The sequence below is a fragment of the Leptopilina heterotoma genome, unplaced genomic scaffold (genome assembly GCF_015476425.1).
Source record: "Leptopilina heterotoma isolate Lh14 unplaced genomic scaffold, ASM1547642v1 Lhet_27, whole genome shotgun sequence".
NCBI lineage: Eukaryota > Metazoa > Arthropoda > Insecta > Hymenoptera > Figitidae > Leptopilina > Leptopilina heterotoma.
In genome coordinates, this window is record NW_025110978.1 from 2,239,799 (window position 1) to 2,263,731 (window position 23,933).

At 24.9% G+C, this 23,933-nt stretch overlaps 1 protein-coding gene across 8 annotated transcripts in view; it reads right to left on the minus strand.

Moving 5' to 3' along the window:
• Positions 1–23,933, minus strand: part of LOC122503709 (suppressor of Mek1-like) — a 188,939-nt gene that overhangs the window by 16,083 nt on the left and 148,923 nt on the right. For 5 of the 8 annotated variants that reach the window (XM_043614369.1, XM_043614364.1, XM_043614368.1 and 2 more), the window contains one exon: positions 4,793–4,994. The gene's annotated coding sequence lies outside the window, so the exon portion shown is untranslated. Of the gene's footprint in view, positions 1–4,792; positions 4,995–7,501; positions 7,686–23,933 lie in introns of those variants that run through there. The other 3 variants (XM_043614367.1, XM_043614362.1, XM_043614363.1) reach the window with 3 other exon arrangements.

The window sequence follows — 23,933 nt, forward strand, 5'->3', positions numbered from 1 at the left end:
GCTTTTATTTCCAAACATGACGTTTTCTCTCTGCTTTCGTTTCTCTTTTCTCTTTTCTCTTTTCTCTTTACTGTTCCGCTTGTCATGCGCTTGCACTCGATTGTTGCCATTTTGAGGCCTCGAGCTCTCTATTTCTACTTGACGGGAATGCACACGTTAATTAATTTATTATGTGAATAGGGGAACTTTTGCATTTAGTTCAAATTAGGCTTAATGTCATTCACACATTCGTTTAAATAAGAATTTTCATTCAACTTACATTTTTATTAGATCAATGGTTTTTGTTTGTAAAAAGTTTATTTCACCGAATTTCGGATTTAAAATCTTTTATCAGCAGTAGAATAGTAAATTTCAATCAGACAATTTCTTTAACTGATTATAATTTTATTGTCACTAGTAAAAACAAATTCAAGGTAAACAATTTTAATAAATGTTTTTTATTTGTTTATCAGTAGAAAAAATAAATTTTAGTCAGACAAACTTATAAATAGACAGGGTGTCCAGCTACCTTGAAAACCTTGAAAACCTTGAAAAGTACTTGAAAAAAAAATTTTTTTACATTAATTCAATTATTTAAAATAGAATTTGCATAAATTTTTTCACATTTTTTCACAATTTGTCATTAAATTCTTTGCAGTAATTCAATTATTTTCAAAAATAATAAAATTCAATTACTTTCAGAAATTTTAATAATATTCATTTAATAAAATTTGTTTTAAAATTTCCCGTGTGGAAATAGCCCGAGTTAGCCATGACAAAGTTAAGTTTCTGGTCAGGGGCTAGCTTGAAGTGGGGCTCCCCAGACATAGCACGGCTAGCGCCCAGATTCAATTTCCACACGGGTTGGCATTAAATTTTTCGCAGTAATTCAATTATTTTCAAAAGTAATAAAATTCGATTATTTTCAAAAATTTTAATAAACTTCATTGCAAAATTTCAATTATTTTCAAAAATTTTTTTTAATTCAATAATTTGTATATCAATTATTTTTAATAGAAATTTCCAAAAGAATTCAATTATTTAAAAACAATTTTGATTGATGTTTCTTAAATCGATGTTCTTTATATTTCTAATATTTTATCAATAAATTGTATTTAAAGTTATTTATGAATAACTGTTGTATGTAGAAATGATAAAATTGTTTATAAGTACTCTCTAAATTTTAATTAGTAAAAATATTTACTAATTTGCATTAGTTACTGACTTTTTGCTTTTTAATTAGTAAATTTCATTAAAAAATTAATAGAAATGATTATTTATTAGTAAAATTTACTTATTCAAAGAAAAAAGTCAGTCACTAAATCAAATTAGTAATCATTTTTACTAATTTAAATTTAGAGAGTATGTAAAAATTTACTTGAAATAGACTTATTGAGGAAAACTAATAATAACAGAACTTACTTTATTACACTCGATTATAAATAACAAATATTTTGAAAGTAGTACCCTAAAAATGGACCTTGAAAAAAATGATTTTGGACCTTAAAAACCTTGAAAAGTCCTTGAATTTTTTTTTTAAAGAATCGCTGGACACCCTGATAGAATTTAATTTTATTTTCAGTAGCACAGACATATTACCGTTAGTAGTACAAACTAATTTCAGTCAGTCAATTTCTTGAATAGCCAAATTTATAAATGATTCTAACTCTAATTGATTTTATTTGACTCGAAAAGAATGACCTTTCTTCCTATATAATTTATTAACTAGTTTTAATTCTATTGCCAGTAGTAAAAGAAATTAGAAAATTTCTTTAAAACTGTTTTTAACTTTATTGTCACTAGTATAAACAAATTTCAGTTAAGCAATTTCTACAAATCTTTTTAATTAGTTTGTCAGTAGTAAAAATAACTTTTAGTCAGCCAAACTTATAAATAAATTTAAATTTATTGTCAGTAGTACAAACAGATTTTAATCAAACAATTTCTTTAAATGCTTTTTTTTAAATTACAGTCAGACAATTACTTGCATGGTTTTAATTTTTTATCAGTAGTACAAACAAATTTTAGTCAAACAATTTCTTTAAACGCTTTTAATTAGTTTATCAGTAATAAAAATAACTTGTAGTCAGCTAAACATATAAATGACTTCATTTTTATTGTCAGTAGTAGAAACAAATATCAGTCGGACAATTTTTTTAAATACATTTAATTTTACTGAATGTAGTACAAACAAAATTGAATCAGCCAATTTATTTCAATGTTTTTAATTATTTATCTGTAGTACCTATAAAGAAATTTAAGGCAGCCAATCTCTTTATTTCTGACTATTCATCAGTAGTAGAAACAAATTATAAGTCAGAGTATTTCTGAATTAGTTTCAATTTTATTGACAGTAGAAAAAAAATTACAGTCAGACAATTTCTTGAATGGCCAAACTTATAATTTATTTTAATTCTAATGCCAGTAGTATAAAAAGTATTCCAGTCAGACAATTTCTTAAATGGTCTTATTTTTGTATTAGTCGTAGAAATAAAATTTTATACTCGTACAACTTTATAAATAGAATAAATAGGTAAATAGAATATCAGACGGACTATTTATAGAATAGTTTTAATGTTCTCAGTAGTACAAACAAATTGTAGTCAGACAATTTTTAAAATGTTTATTTTTTTAATCAGTAGTACAAACAAATTTCATTGATGCAATTTCTAATTTGGTTTTAATTTTACTGTCAGTAGTACAAATAAATCTCAGTCAGACGAGATATTGAATGTTTTTCATGTCTTCATCAAGAGTTTAAACAAAATTTAAGGCAGACAATTTTTTGAAATAGTCTTTAAACGTTCTATCAGTGGAACAAACAAACTGCAGTCGGACAATTTCTTAAATGGTTTTAATTTTTTATTAGTAGTTCAAATAAATTTTAGTCAGACAATTTCTTAAAAGTTTTTTTTAACTGTTTTATTAGTAGAACAAGCAAATTAGTACTTTTAGCCTAATTATGTTGAAAGTGTGGTGAATTATTATTTAATATTAAAATAAATTTATACTTGGCAGAATTTTTTACTATTAATTTAAATTTATAAATAATATAAATTTTGACTAATAATATTTTGTCTTATGAAATTTCGATTCAAACTAATTTGGAGTTAATAAAACTAATTGTAAGAATAATAAATTTGAGTGTTGAGTCAGACAATATCTTCAATATTTTTCATTTTCTTTTTCAGTAGTACAAACTTTCAATAAGACAATTTCTTCAATGGTTTTAAATCTTTTATCGGTAGTAGAAATAAATTTCAGTCAGACAATTTCTTCAATTGTTTGTAGTTTTATTGTCAGTAGTATACATACAAATTTCAGTCAGAAAATTGTATAAACTATTTTTAAATCTTTATAAATTTTATAAATCTATTTTTAAACTATTTTTCAATTGTCTGACTCAACACTCAAAAAGTTTATCAGTGGTTACAAATAAATTTTAGTCAGACACTTTCTTGAATGTTTTTAATTGTAGTGACTATTATTTAAAGAATTTTGAAAATCAATTTTCTTGGGCAGTCATGCACCTAGTGGATATAAATGTACATAGATTTTCCAAGTGGCAGGGCGCCTCTTCACATGCACTCCTCACACCTACACATCTATCAATCGCATCGGCGAGAATGGCAAGAGCCAAAATTACAAGGAGTATAATCAATCAAGGGTCGTTTTCGGCGAGAGGTTTTTGGAAGGTGGCAGACAGTTCGCATAGTTCCGTAACGGAAACGGTAATATCGCTGGCCCCAGGCGACCACTCCTTTGTCATTTTGTCATCCGGTGTAAGAATCTAACGTTTCAACAGTGAAGAGATAAAGGGATGATGAGAAACAGTGAGTGAGTGAGTGAGAGAGAGAGAGTGAGATGTGCCCCGAGACACACAACGATTTCGCAAAGAACCAACTTTCTGAAATATTAAAATAACTCTCCAACTAATATTTTCACTTTTACCTTCACAGTCCTTTATCTCTTTTTTTTGCCGTTTATACTTCATTCCTTAACACACGGGAAAAATTCTATACTTTTTACTTTGATTTTGGGGGGTAAAAATTATCTGGGCGCATGAATATTGCCGAAATGTTATTTGAAATAATAGTTATTTTACATAAAATTTAGTTGACTTAAAATTCATTTGACATAAAATTTGTTTGACCTACAATTCATTTGACTTAAAAGTTATCTGACATAAAAGATATTTCACCTAAAATTCATTTGTCTTAAACTTTATTTGTCCTATAATTTATTTGACTTAAAGTTTATTTGACCTAAAATTCATTTGACATAACATTTATTTGACATAATATTTATTTGCGATATAAGTAACATTTGACATCAAATAAAATTTTGTACAATTCTCATTTGACATAAATTTCACTTGACATAAATTTCATTTGACTTAAAATTCATTTGACATTTTACATAATTCTTATTTGACATTAAATTCATTTGATATATATTTAACATAACTATTATTTGACAATAAATTCATTTGACATAAATTTCATCTGATGTTAAATGAAAAAGTTAAATGTTTAGTTGACACAAGTTTTATGTCAAATAACTATTACGTCAAATAAGATTTCGGAAATATTAATATGTCCGAAATTACTTGCAACAAATTTTGTTACTGAGTGAAAAAAATCTTGAAAAAAATTAGATTTACTTTATTTTTCCTCGTGTATTATTTAAATTTCACAAACAGTTGGCATTCTTTCTGTTCCTTCGTTCTCTTCGTGGAATTTGCAAAATTAGGTTAGCAAATAATATTGTTTTACAATGACAATAAATTTAAATCATAGGAATTTCGACTCACTGTATTTCCATGATGTAGTGGAGTTCTTGTTCGTTTTCTCTCCACTAATGATTCCTCAGGTTGCCTATTTATCTTCTGAATATCTTGTTTATATTTGCTCCCATTCGAGGCAGAAATAATGTAGAAGGCGAAAACCAGGAAGCAAACTCGTGCGTGAAAATGTGGCACATTTGATGTTGTTAAACCGATCGTCATAATCCAACTGTAAAAATAAAATAGCTCACATAAATTTCGGGTAGACTAAAATATATACAATATACTTTTTTTTATTTCATCTCATTTTTTTTGACGAATTTATAAGTAATTTAAATAATAATATTAATGTTTTAGAGTGTACAAACTAGTTTTTGCATTTTAAAAAATGTTTTTCACTACTATCTTTTGAATTAGTAAAAATGTTTACTAATTTGAAAACATTCAAGAAATTGTCTGATTGAAATTTGTTTTTACTACTGACAGTAATATTTAAACTATTAAAGAAATTGTGTGACTTTAATCTATTTGTACTTTTATTAAAAAAAATTAAAATCATTTTTAATCTACGCTGACTGAACATGAAAAAGATTTAAAAAATTTGACAAAAATTTGTTTGTACTACTGATACCAAAAAAAATGAAAATTATCCAAGCAATTGTCTGCCTGAAAATTGTTTGCACTACTGACAAAAAAATTAAAAATATTTATAGAAATGCTCTGACTGAAATTTTTTTCTACTACTTTTTACTTTTTGTACTGTCAATAAAGTTGAATTTATTTATAAGGTTGGCTGACTAAAATTTATTTTTACTACTGACAGGCTAATTAAAAACATTTAAAGAAATTGTCGGACTGAAATTTGTTTCTGCTACTGTCAATAAAATTAAATTTATTCATAACTAGCAAATGTTACGCGCGAAACGTGATATTCGATTTGTTATTGTCATGCAAATTACAAAATTTTTTATTTTCAAACATAAATTTTATAAATAATTTCATAATCAAAATTTAAAAAATTCACTTATTAAGTACAAAGTTAATTATTATTTTTGTTCATATTTTCAAAAATTTTAATAAAATTTCACGAAAGAATTCAATTATTTTCTAAAATTTTAATGAATCCTTCTAAACAATTCAATTATTTTTTTAAATAGTAAAATTCTTTGCAGGAATTCAATTATTTTCGAAACAATTATAATAGAATTCCTCGAAAGAATTCAATTTTTTTTATAAAATTTTAATAAATCCTTCGAAAAAATTCAATTATTTTTATAAATAGTAAAATTCTTCGCAAGAATTCAATTAATTTTATAAATAGTAAAATTCTTTGCAGGAATTCAATTATTTTCAAAACAATTTTAATAGAATTCCTCGGATGAATTCCAATATTTTTAAATATTTCCATAAATTTCAATTATTATTATTATTATTCTTCGAAACCATTCAATTATTTTTATAAATACTAAAATTTTTTGCAGGAATTAAATTATTTTTAATAAAATTGAAATAAAATTATACGAAAGAATTTAATTATTTTCAAAAATTTCCATAAAATTCAATTTCAACAAGAATTGAAAATTCTCTAAAAATAATTCAATTATTTTCAAAATATTTTTAAAAAATTGTATATAAAAATTAAATTATTTTCAATGCAATTTTTTTATTTATTAGGTATAATTATATTATAATTCGTCAAAAAATTGAAAGAATTTAATTGTTATCAAAAAAATAATAAAATTCTCGAAAAACTTACATTATTTTCAAATATTTCTATAATATTTTTCATAACAATTTAATTATTTCTTAAAATTTTAATAAATTCTTCGAAACATTTCAATTATTTTTATAAATATTAAAATCCTTTGCAGGAAATCAATTATTTTCAATTCAATTTTAATAAAATTCTTCTTCATAAAATTCAATTGCTTTCAAAAGTTTCAATTAAAATTATTAAAAAAACTCCATTGGTTTAAAAAAATTCAATGAAATTCTTCAAAAGAATTTCATTAGGATTTTTAAAAATTTTAATAAAATTCTTTGGGAGAATTCAGTTGTTTTCCTAAATAATAAAAATTCTTTGAAGGAATTCTATTATTGCCAAATTTTTTGATAAAATTCTTTGCAGCAATTCGATGATTTTCAGTACCTACATTAATTTTAAAATTGAAAATATTTGAAAAGAAAAATTATATAAAAGTTAAGAAACAAAAAAAGCAAACAACAACTAACTTCAAACTGCGAACTTACCGGAACATGTACTTTATTATTACTAATTTTGAAGGAGTAAAATTTATTTTTACTACTGATAAACAAATTTAAAGCATTTAAAGAAATTGTTTGACTAAAATTTGTTTATACTACTGACAATAAAGTTAAAAACAGTTTTAAAGAAATTGTCTAAATTTTTTATTTACTACTGACAATAGAATTAAAACTATTTAAGAAATTGCCTGACTTAATTTATTTCTACTACTGATTAAAAATCAGAAACAAAGAAATTGTCTGCACTAGTTTCTACTATAGTAACAAAAAATTATGGCCATTTATAGAAATCGTCTGACTAAAATTTGCTTCTACTACTGACAGTAATATTAAAACTATTAAGTAAATGTCTGACTTAAATTTGTTTTTACTACTAATAAAAAAAAATTGTAACTATAGTAAAAATTGTAAAACGTGACAATTGTCTAACTGAAAGCGTGTTAAATGAAAGTTTTCATTATATACACATACACATACACATGCGCACGTTGTAATGAAGAATTGGAAAATTTACTGCGCCAACCGAAAATTATAGGAAGACAAAAGCCTTTTAGAATTGACTGCTCCGATTCAATTCTCTCCCCACGAAAGACTTTCCTCTACTATAAATTTACTTGCGCGCAACTGTTACAGTCGAGCGTGTACGCAGGTATACCTACGTGTATACGTTTAAGTATCTAACGACCTATTAAGCTCCCAATGCTCAGAAAGGCATTAATTTCACAACGCGCATAACTTTTCTGTCACAATTTGCATCTCTTTCTCTCTCTCTCTCTCTCTCTCTCTCTATTTTCTTGAAACGCTACTGGGAAATTAAAAACGTCCGATCGTTAAATTTCAAAAGAGTTTGAAATATTACTAGATCCGCCTTTGGAATCATAATCGGCTGTTTTTTTTAATCTCTCCCCTCGGGGAAGAAAGCGATTGCTACATTTTTTATTCTCTTATTTTCAAATTAAGATTAGGATATTGTTTTCGTTTTTAAAGGACAATTTACAATGGAACGCTATTTATATAGGAGCGTTTTTGGCAGTTTTGGGGAATTTTTATGCATATTCAGAGCTCGGACTTTTTTCTACTTTTTTTACGTTTTTCGACTTTTCTAATGAAATGTGACTTTTTCGACTTTTTTGTGAAAAATGCGATAAATCGACTTTTTTGAGATTTTTTTTTTAGTGAAATGCGACTAATCGACTTTTTTCACATTCTTCAATTACATTTCGACTTCAATTTTAAATAGCAGAAATCTTTTTTTGTAAACAATATTGTTCACAAAATCATTCTTCTCTTTGGGAAAAGAAACATAAAATATTCCCGTTTCTTAATATTTTTGTAGGAAATTCTCAATTTTCATAAGGAAATAATTTGCTTAATTTCTATTTATTAATTACAATTGCTTTAATAACATTTAAAGTTTTTTAAAAATAAATGGAAAAAAAATGTTTATAAATTCTATTTGTCAATTAGAAATTTTAATTGAGAATGAAATTGGAACTTTTAAAATTTTTAGAAAATAAAGGAAAAAATTTTAGTCAAAAAAATTTTGTGTTACGTTTATTTAGAAATTTCTTTCAAATTTTTCGAAAACATCCAAAATTTCTTATTTAAATAAATATTTAATTATAATTATTTTTCCATAAGAATTAAGATTTTTAAAACATGCAAATTCAAACCTTTATGAAATTAAACAACAAAAATTGTTAAACAACATGAAGAAATCGATCACTCCGAGTCTTCGACTCGGAGCAATCGATGTCTTCATGTTTTATAATAATTAAAGATGACCGAGTGATAAAATCATTATTTTATATTATAAGACTTTAAAAAAAATGTGTTTAATTATTTTTTATGAAAATAATTGAATTATTGCGAAGAAATTTATAAAAAAATTAGTAAGTAATTAAATTCCTGTGAAATTTTCATTATTTATGAAAATAATTAAATGTTTGCGTACGATTTTATTAAATTTTTTGCAAATAATTGAATTTCAGAAAAGAAATGTATATTATTTATGAAGATAATTGAAATTCTGAACAGATTTTTAAAAAAATGTTTTACAGTAATTGAATTTTGCAGAAGAATTTTGATATTTATAAAGATAAATGAAATTTTGACAAGAAATTAAAAAAAAAAATTTGAAAATAATTGAATTTCTGCAATGAATTTTATTACTTTTGAAGATAATTGAATTTCCAGGATGAATTTTATTATTTATGAAAATAATTAAAATTTTGACAAGAATTTTATTTGAATTTTTTAAAATAATTGAATTTCGGAGAAGAATTTTATTATTTTTAAAAATAATTGAAATTTTAAAGAGAATTTTTAAAAAAATGTTAAAAATACATAATTAAAATTTTGCTAAGAATTTTATTAAAATTGTATTCCAGATTATATGAAATTAAAGTATGTATTGTCGAGGAATGTGATTTTTTTACAATTGAGCGTGTCAATGCAAGAACCGGTCGTACGCTCGGGATACACATGTGGCGTACGACCGGTTCTTGCATTGACACGCTCAATTTTTACAATTTTGTGTTTCTTTTTTGTCGTTTTTTCTAAAATTTCATGCGACTTTTTTCCGACTTTTTTGGAAATCTTATGCGACTTTTCGTGACTTTTGTTGTAAATTTATGCAACTAAAGGGACTTTTTTTGAGTCTTAAAGACGATCCGAGCCCTGCATATTTTGTTCTGAATGTTAGTACATCTAGAGAAAAAATTTATTTAAACAAAATATAATTTATTTGAGTTAAATAAAATTGTATATTTGTCTCAAAGCCAATTAGGTTATTTATTTGTTTTAAATAAAACTTATATTTAAGCCAAGTAAAATTTTATTTAAACCAAATAAAATTTATTTGAAACAAGTAAAAAGTCTAGTTGGCTCTGAGTCTAATATATATTTTTTCTTTGTGTAACTACTGCTCTGAAAGTAAAAATTTATTTTATTCCTTTTAGTCTTTTAGTCTTTTATATACGATCAACTTTTTATGAAATATCAATCACTTTATAACTTAAATTTGATTATAAAAGATAATTTTTAATTTATGCTACAATTGTAGATGTAAACAATTGTTCTTGTATTTCGATAGTGGAAACTGAATTTTCGAATAAGTTTTATTTTACACTAACAAAAATGTTTGCGAAAGTTAATTTAAAAATTGTTTTCTCTCTAAATCGAAAACATTGCGATGTTGATTCGTAACTAATGTTAAAAACTGAAACTTTACTAATTAAAAGAAAATTAGTAATAGAACCACTAGGTAAAATAGTAAAATTTTACCATTAAAGTAAAAATTCTTATAATTATTTTTTTTGTTAGTAAACGACTTGGCAATATTTTAGATTTCGAGATTTGAAAATTTTTAATACTAACAAGTAAGGAATATTTACTTGCATTTTAATTTTGTGACTCGTATATTCGAATACTGTGGGGCCAAGTTTTTAATGAGCCCGTAAATTTAAATTTCATTTACAGTTAATACATTGTAATTTACACACACTTGAAAATTAAATTTTATAGTTACGCATATAAACTTAAATTTGAATGAGATTTCAGGAATTTCTGTAATTAACAAAATTCTCGGAAACTCTAAAGAAATGTCAGTATCAATTAATTGTCTTCCCATTTTGTAATATATTCTTTTGGTCTATTATTTGAAAATTTTAAAAGTGATTTTCATTTACTTTTTTGTTAATTTTGGTAATTGTTTAGAAGCTTGGAAAATTTAGAATTACCTTAATTTCAATTTAAAAATGGGTAATTATTTACAAAAACGGCTTATCCCGTTCGTCTTAAGAATGAATAAATAATAAATAAATAATTACTAATAATCAAGATATGATAAAAAATAAATTTTTTTTAAAATAAATTAAGTGAAAAAAATGTTCTGTCTATTTTCTGGAAAAATTTTATTATTTCCAGAGCAATTTTAAAAACAATAAAACGTAAAAATTTTTAATTCAATTTTTTTTTATAAAAATACAATAAGAATTGGAATATATAATTTTAATATTATTATAACTATATAATAATCATTTATTTTTATATAGGGAATTCAGGACAAAGTCAGAAATTTTTATTAAAATTACTGAAAAAATTAAATTTTTAGAATTCATTAGAAAATTCTGAATTTTTGTTTCTTTGTTGTCTGACTCATAAACTATAAAATTACCACGTATTCTAATACGAAACCTTCAATTTTTTCAATATCTGATAAAAATTTCTTTTAAAATAACTTAAATCTTTTTTTTTTTTAATAAAAATTATGCATAAAATGTGTATATTTCTTACTTCTTAATCAAAATTTTTTAACAATTAACAATTTTCTAGTATTTTTTATAAATAAAAAGGAGAATAGTTTGCATAATAATTTAGATCAGTCAATCGAAATTTGTTAAAGAAAAAAGCATATAACAAACAAAATGGGTATATTTTTTATTTGTTAATCATAATTTTTGAAAAACTTTCTAATTTATAATATTATTTTATTATAAATCATGAAAAAATATCTGCATATTTTCGATTTGTCAAACAATAATTTTTATAGAAAACGAAAACAAAAGCATACACAGAAACTAACTTCAAACTGCGGACAGAATGAATGAAAGAATACGGAGATTAATAAAATTAATTAACTAATTAGTAATAATGATAATAAAAATAATAATAATTGTGGTAAAATAATATTAATTAATAATAATAATATTTTGCCTTATTGCGGAATAAAATAAAATGCATTAAAGTTCAATTCTTTTCAAACTGTATTTGCAAATACGGAAGATACGTAATAAGGAACCGCAACAAAAGAATAAATTTTTTGGAATATCTCGCGCAGTTTAGGATCCTTATATATAAATATATCTTTCAGTCTGCATTGCAATTGAATGGAAAAAGTACAAAAAAGCGGAAATTATCGTTCTCATTGGAAGCAATAACGCTCCTTTCTTATATATACATATATTTCTCAAGTGAATGTTTAGTGGTGAATGTGCGAGAAAATCGAAAGAAATTTTCAAGAGGGGGGTTTGCTTTCGCCAAAAAGGCTGGGGGTGCAAACAGAGAACAGAAATCAGTTGCAAACGTCTAACCTCCTCGAGGCAAATCTTTTTTTTTTCTTCTTCTTTTTTTTGAAGAAATAATTCTAGACTTTTAAGAGCACTTTCAAATTGTTCTCGAACAAAAATAAAAAAAAAATCAGGGATCATTCTTGCATACATGTCTTCTTATATTTTCATATATATAAAATTTCTTTTTCTTAAATTTTTTATACATGGTGAGTGTGTGAAACGAAGCCTGTATTTTTTTTAAGATTATAAAAAATTTTTTCTCTATCTTGATAAAAAAAATGTTTTTTTTTTTTGAGGAATAAAATTGTAAGTAGGTGGATGGAAGAAGGTTAGATATTTTCGTCATTTCGGTGTAGATTGCGAATAAAGGAATGAGCACAAGAGAGGAATGGGCATAATGTACCGCGTATAAGAGCCATTAGGTTATTAAAAACAGTACCGTTTCTAAATGCGATGGGGGGATGAAAGAGGGGGGGGGGAAGGGGACCACTGGTGCGGAAAAATTCTTGTTAGAACACGGACAGAGAGGAGGAAAATTAGCCTTTATGTTTTTTTCACATTCTTGTGTGTATATGTAATATGTAGGATGAAAAAAAGAAATAAGTGACCGTTTCATTTTACGAGAGTCATCGCACCAAAAATTTTATATTTTAATTTTTTTCTTTTTGAAAAAATGTTTTATTGTTTTTTTTCTTTGTTTTCCATTTATTAAATACTTGTTTGGCTTTAATATTAACTTTAGTCGTTTTACTATTTTTCTCTAATATTTATTCTTTTTTAAAACAAACATATTAAAATATTTTTAAATTATTATTGTTACTAAACTAGCAACAATTTGAGCGCTAAAGCGCGCGGCTAACTTTTTAGGATACAATTAGCAATTTTAAAAATAATAGAATTTAAGTAATTCAAATTTTTATTGCAAACACTAAAAAAATTCAATTTTGGAAAAATTACAAATAATTGTAAAAATTCAATTATTTTCAAGAGTTATAAAATTCTTTTCATAAAATTCAATTATCTTTCAAATTTAAAAAAAATTCTCGTCAAAATCCCAATTATCTTTATAAATAAAGAAATTCTTCCCCAAAGTTCAATTATTTTCAAATTCAATTTCAAATTCCCAAAAATAGTACGCAAATATTTAATTATTATCATAAATAATAAAAATTTCTCAGGAATTCAATTATTTACAAATTTTTTATAAATTTCTTCGCAATAATTCTATTATTTTTATAAATATAATAAAAATTTTTTTAAGGAATTGAATTATTTTCATAAAAAATTATTGAAAATTGTGGAAAATAATAAAAGATTTGAAATGATGAAAATAATTTTGAAAAAGTTACTGTAATAATATTCTTATAATATAAAACAATGATTTTATCACTCGGTCATCTTTAATTATTAAAAAACATTCTTATAAATTATTGAGTATTTTTTTGAGTAAATGACTTGATTATTCTAAACATGAATTTAAAAATTGAACTAATTAGAACAAAAATGATATTAAATTTTTAAAATTATTTTTTTAATTCTACATAGAACAAGACATTAAAATAAATAAAATTTAGTTTTTCTTCTATAAAATAAATAAAAGTTAACTGTATTTTGCATTAATAGAGAATAGTTTTCTACAATAATTTATAAGTAACTATTTTTGTGTTTTAGAATTTTAATTAAATTTACAAATTAAATTATGATTTTTAGTTCAAAACAATTTGATTTAGTTATATAGATAATTATTATTATTATTCTACTAAATTTATTAGGTTATGACAAATTATTTCTTTTAGAAAACACTTAATCAATCGGGTTAAAATTTTGATAACAATAAATAGCCTAATATTAATTAATAGCTTAATATTAACTAATTAATTAACTATTTAGTTAAAATTGTTAATTGTTATATTAATTAATTTAATTGAAATAAAAACGTAATTTAAAAGATTTTAAAAAATAAAAGAAAATAAAAATTATTATTTAAAATTAATTAACTGTTATTAATTAATTAATAATAAATTACCGAATAATAATTACTTAATAAGTCGGATAAATGAAAATAATTACTGACAACTTGTTTAATGGAAACAAATAATTGCAGTATAGTGGAAATATTTTTAAAAACAATACTTCCTTATTTTTTATTTGTGAACAAATTTTTTCCACTTTTCAAAGTTGAGAATTATTTTTAAAAACAATACTTCCTTATTTTTTATTTGTGAACAAATTTTTTCCACTTTTCAAAGTTGAGAATTTAAAGAAATAAATTTATTTTTATCAAACCTGACGTTTCCTGCTTTTAGATTTTCTAAATGTGGATCTCGTTTATTTTTTTTATCTATCCATTGGTAAATAAATGTTGTATATAAAATTCTCGGTAGACAGTAAAAAACTATTTGACATTTCATAACAATATTTACGATCGAGATATTTCTGCCATTTGTCATGTGGCTGAACTCTTTTGTTTTTTAAGAACGTAAATTTTTTCATTAATAATTCTTTGACGTTAAAGTAGAATGAGAACTAGAGCAAAAAATATTTTTTTCCAGGTTATAAAAATATGCCAATAACAGTAGATTTAAATAAACAAATTAATAGTTTTGTAATAATTAAGTAATTACAATATTCATAATAATAGTAATCATAATAATAATAATAATAATATTAATATTGTAATTTCATTGATATCTAAACTTTTATTTATTTATTTATTATTTTATTATAAATTTCAGAAATTATGTCAATTTTAATTCTTGTTTATTATTATTCAAAAATTTTAATAAAATTTTTTCCAAGAATTTAATTATTTTTATAAATAAAAATTTTTTTTTAGCGCAATTCAATTATTTTCAATACAATTTTAATAAAATTTCTCTAAATTCAATTATTTTCAAAAATTCAGATGAAATTCTTCGAAACAATTTAATTATTTTTATGAATTGTAAAATCCTCCGCAATAATTCAATTATTTTCATAAATATAAATAATACAATTTTTTTAAAATAAAATTATTTTAAAAAATTACATTATTTTTACTTAATTTAATGAAATTGTTTAAAAGAATTTAATTTTCTATGAATAATTTGAATGAAATTTAATAGGGAAATTTTTAATTTCAATTAATAATAAATACGATTATTTTAAAAACTTAAAAGAAAATCTTCATAAAATTCAATTACTCTCAAAATTTTCAGTAAAAATTATTTAAAAAAACTCCATTATTTTCAAGAAAATAGAAATTTTTGTATAGTATTAAAAAAGCAGCACCTACACAATTTTTTGCGTTATTGCACCCGTCGAAGACGGTTACGACAGCTAGTAAATAAATAAAATAAATAAATATATGGGAAATGGAACATTTTCCCCAAAAGTTACAAATTGCGAGCATAATATCTAAAATAGTCTTAAGGTGAATTTCCCAAATGGCCGAGGACTTCTTGATCTTTACTAAAGTGAAATGTAGCGAAAAGCTGGTGGTGGTGGTGGTAGTGTGGAGAACTATGAACGCAAATTTTGTTACGAGTTTAGCAGCCGTCGCTCGACATATTCAAAACTGCCTTCTATGAACACATGAAGTACATAAGTCGGTTCATAAACTTCTCTGTATATAGATATATATATATATATATATATATATATATATATATATATAATATTGCATTCGCTCTAAAGATATGAGTTGTGCATGTGTTTTTCCCTCCCCCTCACAGCCACACAAACACATACGCACGCACACATTCACAGTCGCAAGTGAAACAGGTTGGGATAAAGCTCGGGCAATTTACATTCCCACGTATTTCCTCTCGTTAATATTCAACGCACTCCGAATATGGGCTAATCGCCCTAAGACCCTTCTGCTCTCGAGTAATATTTAACGCCAATTCGTTATTTAATGCGATTTCTCATTTTCCATATAATTATGTACACACACTTTTCCTCCTAATCATTTTCACTAGTCTCCAATTTTCCATTCCCTTCTTGTGTTATTATTATTGTTATCAGGTATCATTTTTATAATAATTAATTATTAATTTACTTATCTTTATTTTATTTATATATGGGGCAAAATTCCTCAACTGCCCAGGTCAAAAAATGAATTTTCTCGAAACTTTGCTAAAATGTTACTATTATTAATAGAAGTATAAATATATATGGGTGATTAAAATTAAAATGTCATTTTCATGTCCTACCCAAAAATTTGGAATACTAGTTCATATATAAAAGTTTTGTAAGTCAATTAATTTTCTTAATCACTCCTTCTACTTAAATTAATAATTCTCAGTCGCTAGAAATTCTCTGAAAAAATTTGACAGAAGAATAAGAAGCAAAATGTCAGTGGTGTCCCTTGTCCGCACTTAAGAAATCAGAACTTTACCTAATAATAACAATTTTGATTCTCACATTTTTAGTACCAGAAAAATTATGTTGTACAGATAAGAGTCTATATTTTTATATAGTAATTATGCTAACAGAATAATTTTGATCCAGTGCTAGAAAAAAAATCAAAATCGCCTGTCCGTAAGTTTCATATTTTTAAGTAATTATCGCAAATTTTGAATATCATGTCTGATATTTAAATAACCTAGTGCAGATAATTGCCTTATTAAGCGTTAATAGTATTGGTGATATGTATAGCTTCTTTAAGAAAAAACATTACAACATTCTATCACATCTATAACTTGTACGGTTGGTGGCAGAAAACAAGTAACACTTTGTCGAGCACACCATGTCAGTGGTGTCCCCATCAAAAAATTGTTCATAATATTGATATTTTTTAAATATTATTGTATCTCGTTTTCAGTTATTACACGTACTTTAAAAACCACACCGACTTTAACTTAAAAATAGTCTTTCTTTTTCGAAAATGAGAAATGAAGCAAAATGTCAGTGGTGTCCCTTGTCAGTGGTGTCCCCTCGAAATTCTGTTTCTTGCATCTTATTATTTTATTTTTAATAAATTTGTGTTAAATTTACTCCTTATATGCAGTTAATGAAGATTTGATACTGGATTGTAATTTATAAGCTGATTTTATTCTCACTATTCAAAAAAAATTATCAGTGAAATCTTTCAAAAATGTCAGTGGTATCCCTCAATGTTCATATGTTTTTTTGGTCTTCAAAAGTATATAATTTATGGCAGAACTCATTACAAAAATTTTTTAAGTCATGTTGAAACATTCATTATTGTAATATGAAATATTTTAACATTTTAAAGTTGTAAGAATTTATTTCAGAGAAGAATAAACGAAAACAAAAAATTTCTTATCATTTCTGCCTATCGTTTTTCACCTGGTGAAAATTAAAATTTGCTTCCACCTGCTCGACCACTATTATTTTTGTCCATCATATAGGGTAACTGTACCAATTGTCGAGGGTTTTAGGCAACATGTGACTTTGACATTTTTTTTCTCGGAAGTAAATGCACTTTAAAATTTGATTTTTGTATATTTGGACGAAGGATCTAATAATGTTTAATATTCATATTTATTTTTTTAATATAAACTAAATTGTTAAGCAAAAAATATATTTAAAAGTCAATCGAGCAAAAGCACCATTTGTCGATGGTCTTGTGCTAATTTCTCGAGGGTCTGTTCCAATTGTCGAGGGTATGACATTTTTAAACATATAACCCAATATAACCTAACAATTAACCTGTACAGATATTAGAAAATCGAGTAGATATTTATTTTTTCGATAAAAATATTATAGAACATTACCAGAAAACAAATATATTTATTTAACTATAATTGAATAATTATAAAACATAAAAAAAAAACAAATAAATAAAAAAAAATAATAATAAAAAAAAAATAATAATAATAATAATAATAATAATATAAAACATTTTTATAGTAGATGATACAGGACAGAAAATTATTTAACTGTTTTTTAAACTTTTATAAATAAGTTAATTAAATTTAATCAATTTTGTTAATCAGACATTAATTGAAAAAATAAATTAATTTAAGTCACATTAAATTTGTAAACGAATAAAATAAACTTTTATTACGAACTGTTAATATAATGGTTAATTATAATTAAACTATAGTACAAGATTTTTTAGTTTTAAATAATGCATTTTTTTATTAATTTTTTTTCGGTCTTCCTCGTTTTTTTGGTTGATTATTTTCTGTTGGTTGTAAATTTTTGGAGCATTTTTTTTCTTTTTCTCTGTACCTATAAATGTTTGGCATTTATGTTTGACGTTTAGTAAATAAACACTTAACCATCGATAAATGGTGCATCAGCGAAAAAAGTGACTACACCAATTTTCGAGTCATTACCTCGAAAAATGGAACTGTAAAAAAAAAGGAACCAAATACCGATGATTTGCTTTTAAAAAATATTAAATATTTTTTTTAAACAAAAAAACATGCATACAAAATTAATTTAGTTCGTGTACAAAATTATAATAATAATTTTGTACACAAAAAGTCATTATAAATACGTTTAATTTGCATTTCTAAAAATCTGTTTTAATCAACCTGAAGTATTAAGAAAATGGAGATTCGTGTAAATTTCACAGCAGTGAATTATAATATTAATTAAATAATTATTTTAGTAGAATCGCTACGAAATTTGTATATATAAATATACAGTTGAAAATACAAAGATTATTTAGAAATTTTTTTTGTTCTTAAATATTATATATTATACTATTTATCTAAAAAAGAAAATTATTATCCTCGACAATTGGAGCACCCTCGGCAATTGGTGCAGTTACCCTATTCTAGTCAACCAAAATAGAGTATCGTTAAGTTCAAAATCCAACATCAAAAAATCAAAGTTAGTAGGATCAAAAATGACATTTTAATTTTAATCACCCATATACACGCAAAAAAAAGGTTGGATAATACATCCAATTTTTATTGGATAGAAGGAAATTAGCTACTGTTATATCTATGTAAAATCATATATGAACAAACGGCGTTGGTTCCAGTGACAATTTTAAATTTATACTTATGATTAGTCATTATATCTATTTAGTTGGATACGGTTTCGAACGAGTTGGATGTAGCAGCCAACTGAAATTTGTAAGCCCCGATTCCTATGATGCGCATGCGCTGTCAAGAAGTTGCGACTCGATTCCGACAATTTCGTGCGTGAACGTGAACTGTCAAGACAAAAATACTATAATGGACGAAAACACGATAAATTTTTTGAAAATAATTGCGCCAACAAACTGTGAACATTTAATAACATTGTTAAACGAAAGTGATTAAGTGAAAGTGAAAGGGTCAAGTAATAAAGTAGCCTAATTGAAATCAAAGTTTGTAAAATTCTGTCTTCGCTTTTACAGAGAATCTTATAGATTATAAAACACTATTATCTCTTAAAGAGAATATGATTTTGATAAATTGATTTATTTGTGATGAGGAACAACCGCTCCACGATGAGGAATACCTAACGCGGAAAACATTTTTAGGTTATGTTTGTTAATTTTAAAGTAAAAAAATCATAAAGAGAATTAATTTTTAGTGGTAACTAATGATATTTAAATCTTAATTATATCTAAAACATTCAATAAGAATTAAATTAGTAAAATTAAATAAACAAATAATTTTATTAATATTCATGTGTAAATTTAATTATAAATATGTAAAATATAAATGGTTATTTCACTATTAGAAAATAATTGCATTATCCAACTTGAAAGTAGTGATAACAAAAAAATAGACAGTTCACAAAATAAATTGGCTCCCCTATCCAACAGAATTGGATAGTACATCCAACATCTAAGAATCCAATTAAATTGGTTGTCCTGTCCAACTAAATAGATCGCGCTCCAGGCACTATCTAAAATAGCTGGGGTATCCAACACATAGTATACTGTATCCAACTATTTTTCTGCGTGTACTTGAAGTTAGTGACCGTTTATAATTTATGTATTATTGAGTAAAAGGCTTATCGGTCGTGTAAATATAATTTTTTTTTGAATTTGATAAAATAGTTTTTGAGTTATGGAGGTTCAAAATTTTGACTTTTTTGAAAATATCTTTTTTTCGATTTAATATATTGCTAAGTAAAATTAATCAAATTAAAATTATGAATAGTGATTTTTAAAGGGGTTTTCACGAGCTACAAGCTGGTGATGCAAAAAAAGTTGCTTTTTTTCAATTTGTCCTTGACATTCAAGGTCAAATATTTAATTTCAGTATATCTCAAAAATGGGTTTTTTTTAATTTTTTTCTAACCTATCCCAATGGAAAGCTTACCTTTTTTTCTATAAGCTATGTAAAAATCAGAGTGGGACCTTGAAAATTTTTGCAGAAAATAATAATTTTTAATTTTTTTTTATAGAAAATGATGATTTATAATTATTTTCTTCAAAAATTTACAAGGACCCACTATGATTTTTACATTGCTCATAGGAAAAAAGGTTAGGTACTAAAATATGAAAATCTAATGCACACTTACTGTAATTGTTTATTTATTATTTAATTTTTAAATGTTATAAACAATTTTCTTCTACTTCATTTACTATATTCATTGTTAGTCTCCATCTTTAATACAATTTCTTTAAGAAGAGAAATATTTTATGAATAATAACTATTTATTAATATTATTTACCATTTTGTTGTTAAATTATTTATAATTATTAATTTACGACTAATTAATAACAATACGGCATTTATTGCGGCAATATTCTCAGCCAGCACTGGCAGGCAGTACTTCGCCAGCGTTAGACAGCGTTATCATCCCAGAGTTATGCCAGTGCTGTCTGTCAGCGTAGCTGCCAGTACTGCCAGTGCTGGCTCAGTACTCCGCCAGTTGTAAATTTCTAGAGCTGTGCAAAATTCGAACCGAACCGAGTTTAGTGCGGTTTTGGGGCGCCGAAATGTCGAATGTCGAATATTCGACATCCGAACTGGGATAGTTCGAATGTCGGTTTTTCGACATTCGAACTAGGCGAAAAAATTCGAACAGTTCGGTTCGAATTATATTGCACAGCTCTATAAATTTCCTATTGGGGTTTTGCAATAAATATTCTGAAAGAGTATTTTTATTTCAAAAGGCAAAATTATTTGTCATTTTACATAAATAAGAATTGAATGGATGTCTTTTTTTTAATACCTTTTTGATACACATGTATAATATATGAATGGAAAAAACAAAAGGAAAAAAATATATTGTGACAATGCGTTATCAATATGCGGTAAATTGCATTTTACAAAAAGAAAAGTGACATTATCTCTTTCTCTATTCTTGGTCTAGTTTATCTTTTCTTTTTTATTTCTTTTTTTTATCCTTTTTTTATTCTTCCTTCTCTTTGCGACATCACATTTAACGCATGGTAGGACTCTTTCACTCAAGTAACGCAAATACAAGAGCAAAAAACAAATGGTGAATACAAATTTTGAGTGAAATGAACAATGCCCTGGGAGAGTTACTGGCTTCTAATTGAAACCCACCCATTCCCCTCTTTACTCTCCCCCTTCTCCTCGTCCTCATCCTCCTTTTTCAACAGCGATCCTGGCCATTTCTCGTTTTCTCTTTTCATCCCGTATTCCAGCATCGCCTAATCGACCCGCACAGATGCGTGCCGCAAGCTACCACCCTGTCCTCTCTCTCTCTCTCTCTCTCCCTCTCTTATTCACTTCCTCTTTTGTGTAATTAATTTAATTTACATTTTAAAACAATACAATTTTAACGCATTTTGCTTTATTTTTTAAAATGTCCTGGAAAGCAATTATATTTTTTGATTCACCGTTTTTCTTATGTTGAGAGATTTTTTTTTTTATTTTGTATAATGAAAAAAAAGGATAATTATAATTTAAAAAGAAAATTAAATTGTTTTTGCCACTTAAATGATATTTATTAGAGAAATTATTGAATTGGATAAAAGTTAATTGATTTAAATTGCAAAAATATTTGGTTCGAATAAAAAAATATTTGTACAAAAAAATTTTTTTCATAAAACAAAAAAATGTTTATTTAAAAAAATATTTATACAAAATAATGTTTACACAGAAAAATATTCGTACTATAAAATATTTTTACAAAAAAAAAGTTTTAACCGAGTTTTAACCATAAAATATAGAAAAGAAATGTTTATAAAAAAATTATTTACTTTTACAATAAAATATTTTATTGCTTTCCTTACAAATAATTAAAATTTTTGTATTTATTTCAAATACAGAAATTATTTTGACTGAAATACAATTTTTTCACCTGATTTAAATCTTTGCGATTCAAATTTATAATAATTGACATATAATTAGTACCTACTTATTAATGATTAAATAATAAATAATTAATAACAATTTGTTGAGTAACGAATTATTTGAGCAAAATCATTTTTTTGGTGATATTGGCAGATGTAAAATTTTAATTACATTAAAAATGCAAAACATTTTCTCCTTTTCTTCAACCTTATTTCGAATTATTTTTTCTTTTCGAAAATAAAAATTACACATAAAAATGTACCCCTTCGATAAATTTCCTTTGAAATCCATTTAATTGCATGATAAAATATGTTCCCTTATCACAGCCAGCAATAAATAACAGCACCTTCCTTTTAAATCTGACTCACTTCCATTTAAATTTTCCAAGAAAAACTTATACTAAAATTAAATTTCACATTTTAACGATGAGATTTAGTTTTCAATCATGGTAATTTTTTCCGTTTTTTCTTTTTTTTTTGTTTTCTTGTTATTTTGATAGAAGTATCCGGACTTGTACTTGCACATTGAGAGAAAAAAGGGAAAGATAAAATCTTTTATAGAAAAAGTTTCGTTTCACTTGACGGTGAGGTGGATATTCGTATATAGAGAGTGAGAGAGAGAGAGAGAGCATATATATAGATGGTTGCGGTAATTTTATAAATAATTCTGCGGTATAAGAGTTTTAGTCGGGAGAGTTTCATCCAGGGTAAGGTGGTTTACAGTGGATATTACCCAGGGCTTGCCTGGAAGGTGAAAAGGGCAGTAAACAATTCGAGGCATTTTAATGTAGTCCCTAGTGGCCCGTAAGAAGGACTCAAAGTAATGCCTGCCTTACGACCCTCGTGCACAGCCTGCGACATCAGTGTCTTCACTGTCATTCAATTTCTATTAAATCCGACTACAATTTCTTATATTTATATAATATTTTTGAATTTTCATCATTTCTCGCGCATACAAATAAATAAACGGATGATATTTGTTTCAGTGACTATACTAAATCTATTTATTTTATTCAAAGAACGATTTTTTTTACACAAAATTGCATGTTTTTGGAGTAAATAATATTTTTGATGTTGGGTAAAAATTCCTGAAGTGGGCCCCTACTTTTTTTTTGGGTCGGTGAATTTTTTTCTTTTTATATGTTTCGATAGCCTATGATGGTATAATAAAAACCAGTAAATAATATTTTTTTGTCGTAAATAACATTTTTTTATCGTAAGAAATATTTCTAACCTCTGAAATAAATTTTTGTAGATTTGAAACATTGTCTGAATGAATATTTATGTTTCTACTAAGAACCGAATTACAAGAAATTTAAACATTTTTGACTGCCTGGAACTTCTTTTTATTATTAATATAGGTACGAAATTAAGAATAGAATTGGAAAGATTGTCTGACTAAACACAGTTCTTACTACTATGAACCGAATTACAAAAAATTGTTTATTATGCCTGCCGGGAACTTGATTTTACTACTGATACAAAAATTAAAAAGAATTGAAACGACTGTCTAACGAAATATATTTTTTCCTACCGGATGTGAAATTTCATGAAATTTAATCAATTTTTAGTCTGACTGAAACTTATTTTTATCACTGATGCGAACCACAGTTCCAATTTATTTAACCGTCTGATTAAAAATATCTTGTTCTACTAGAGTTAT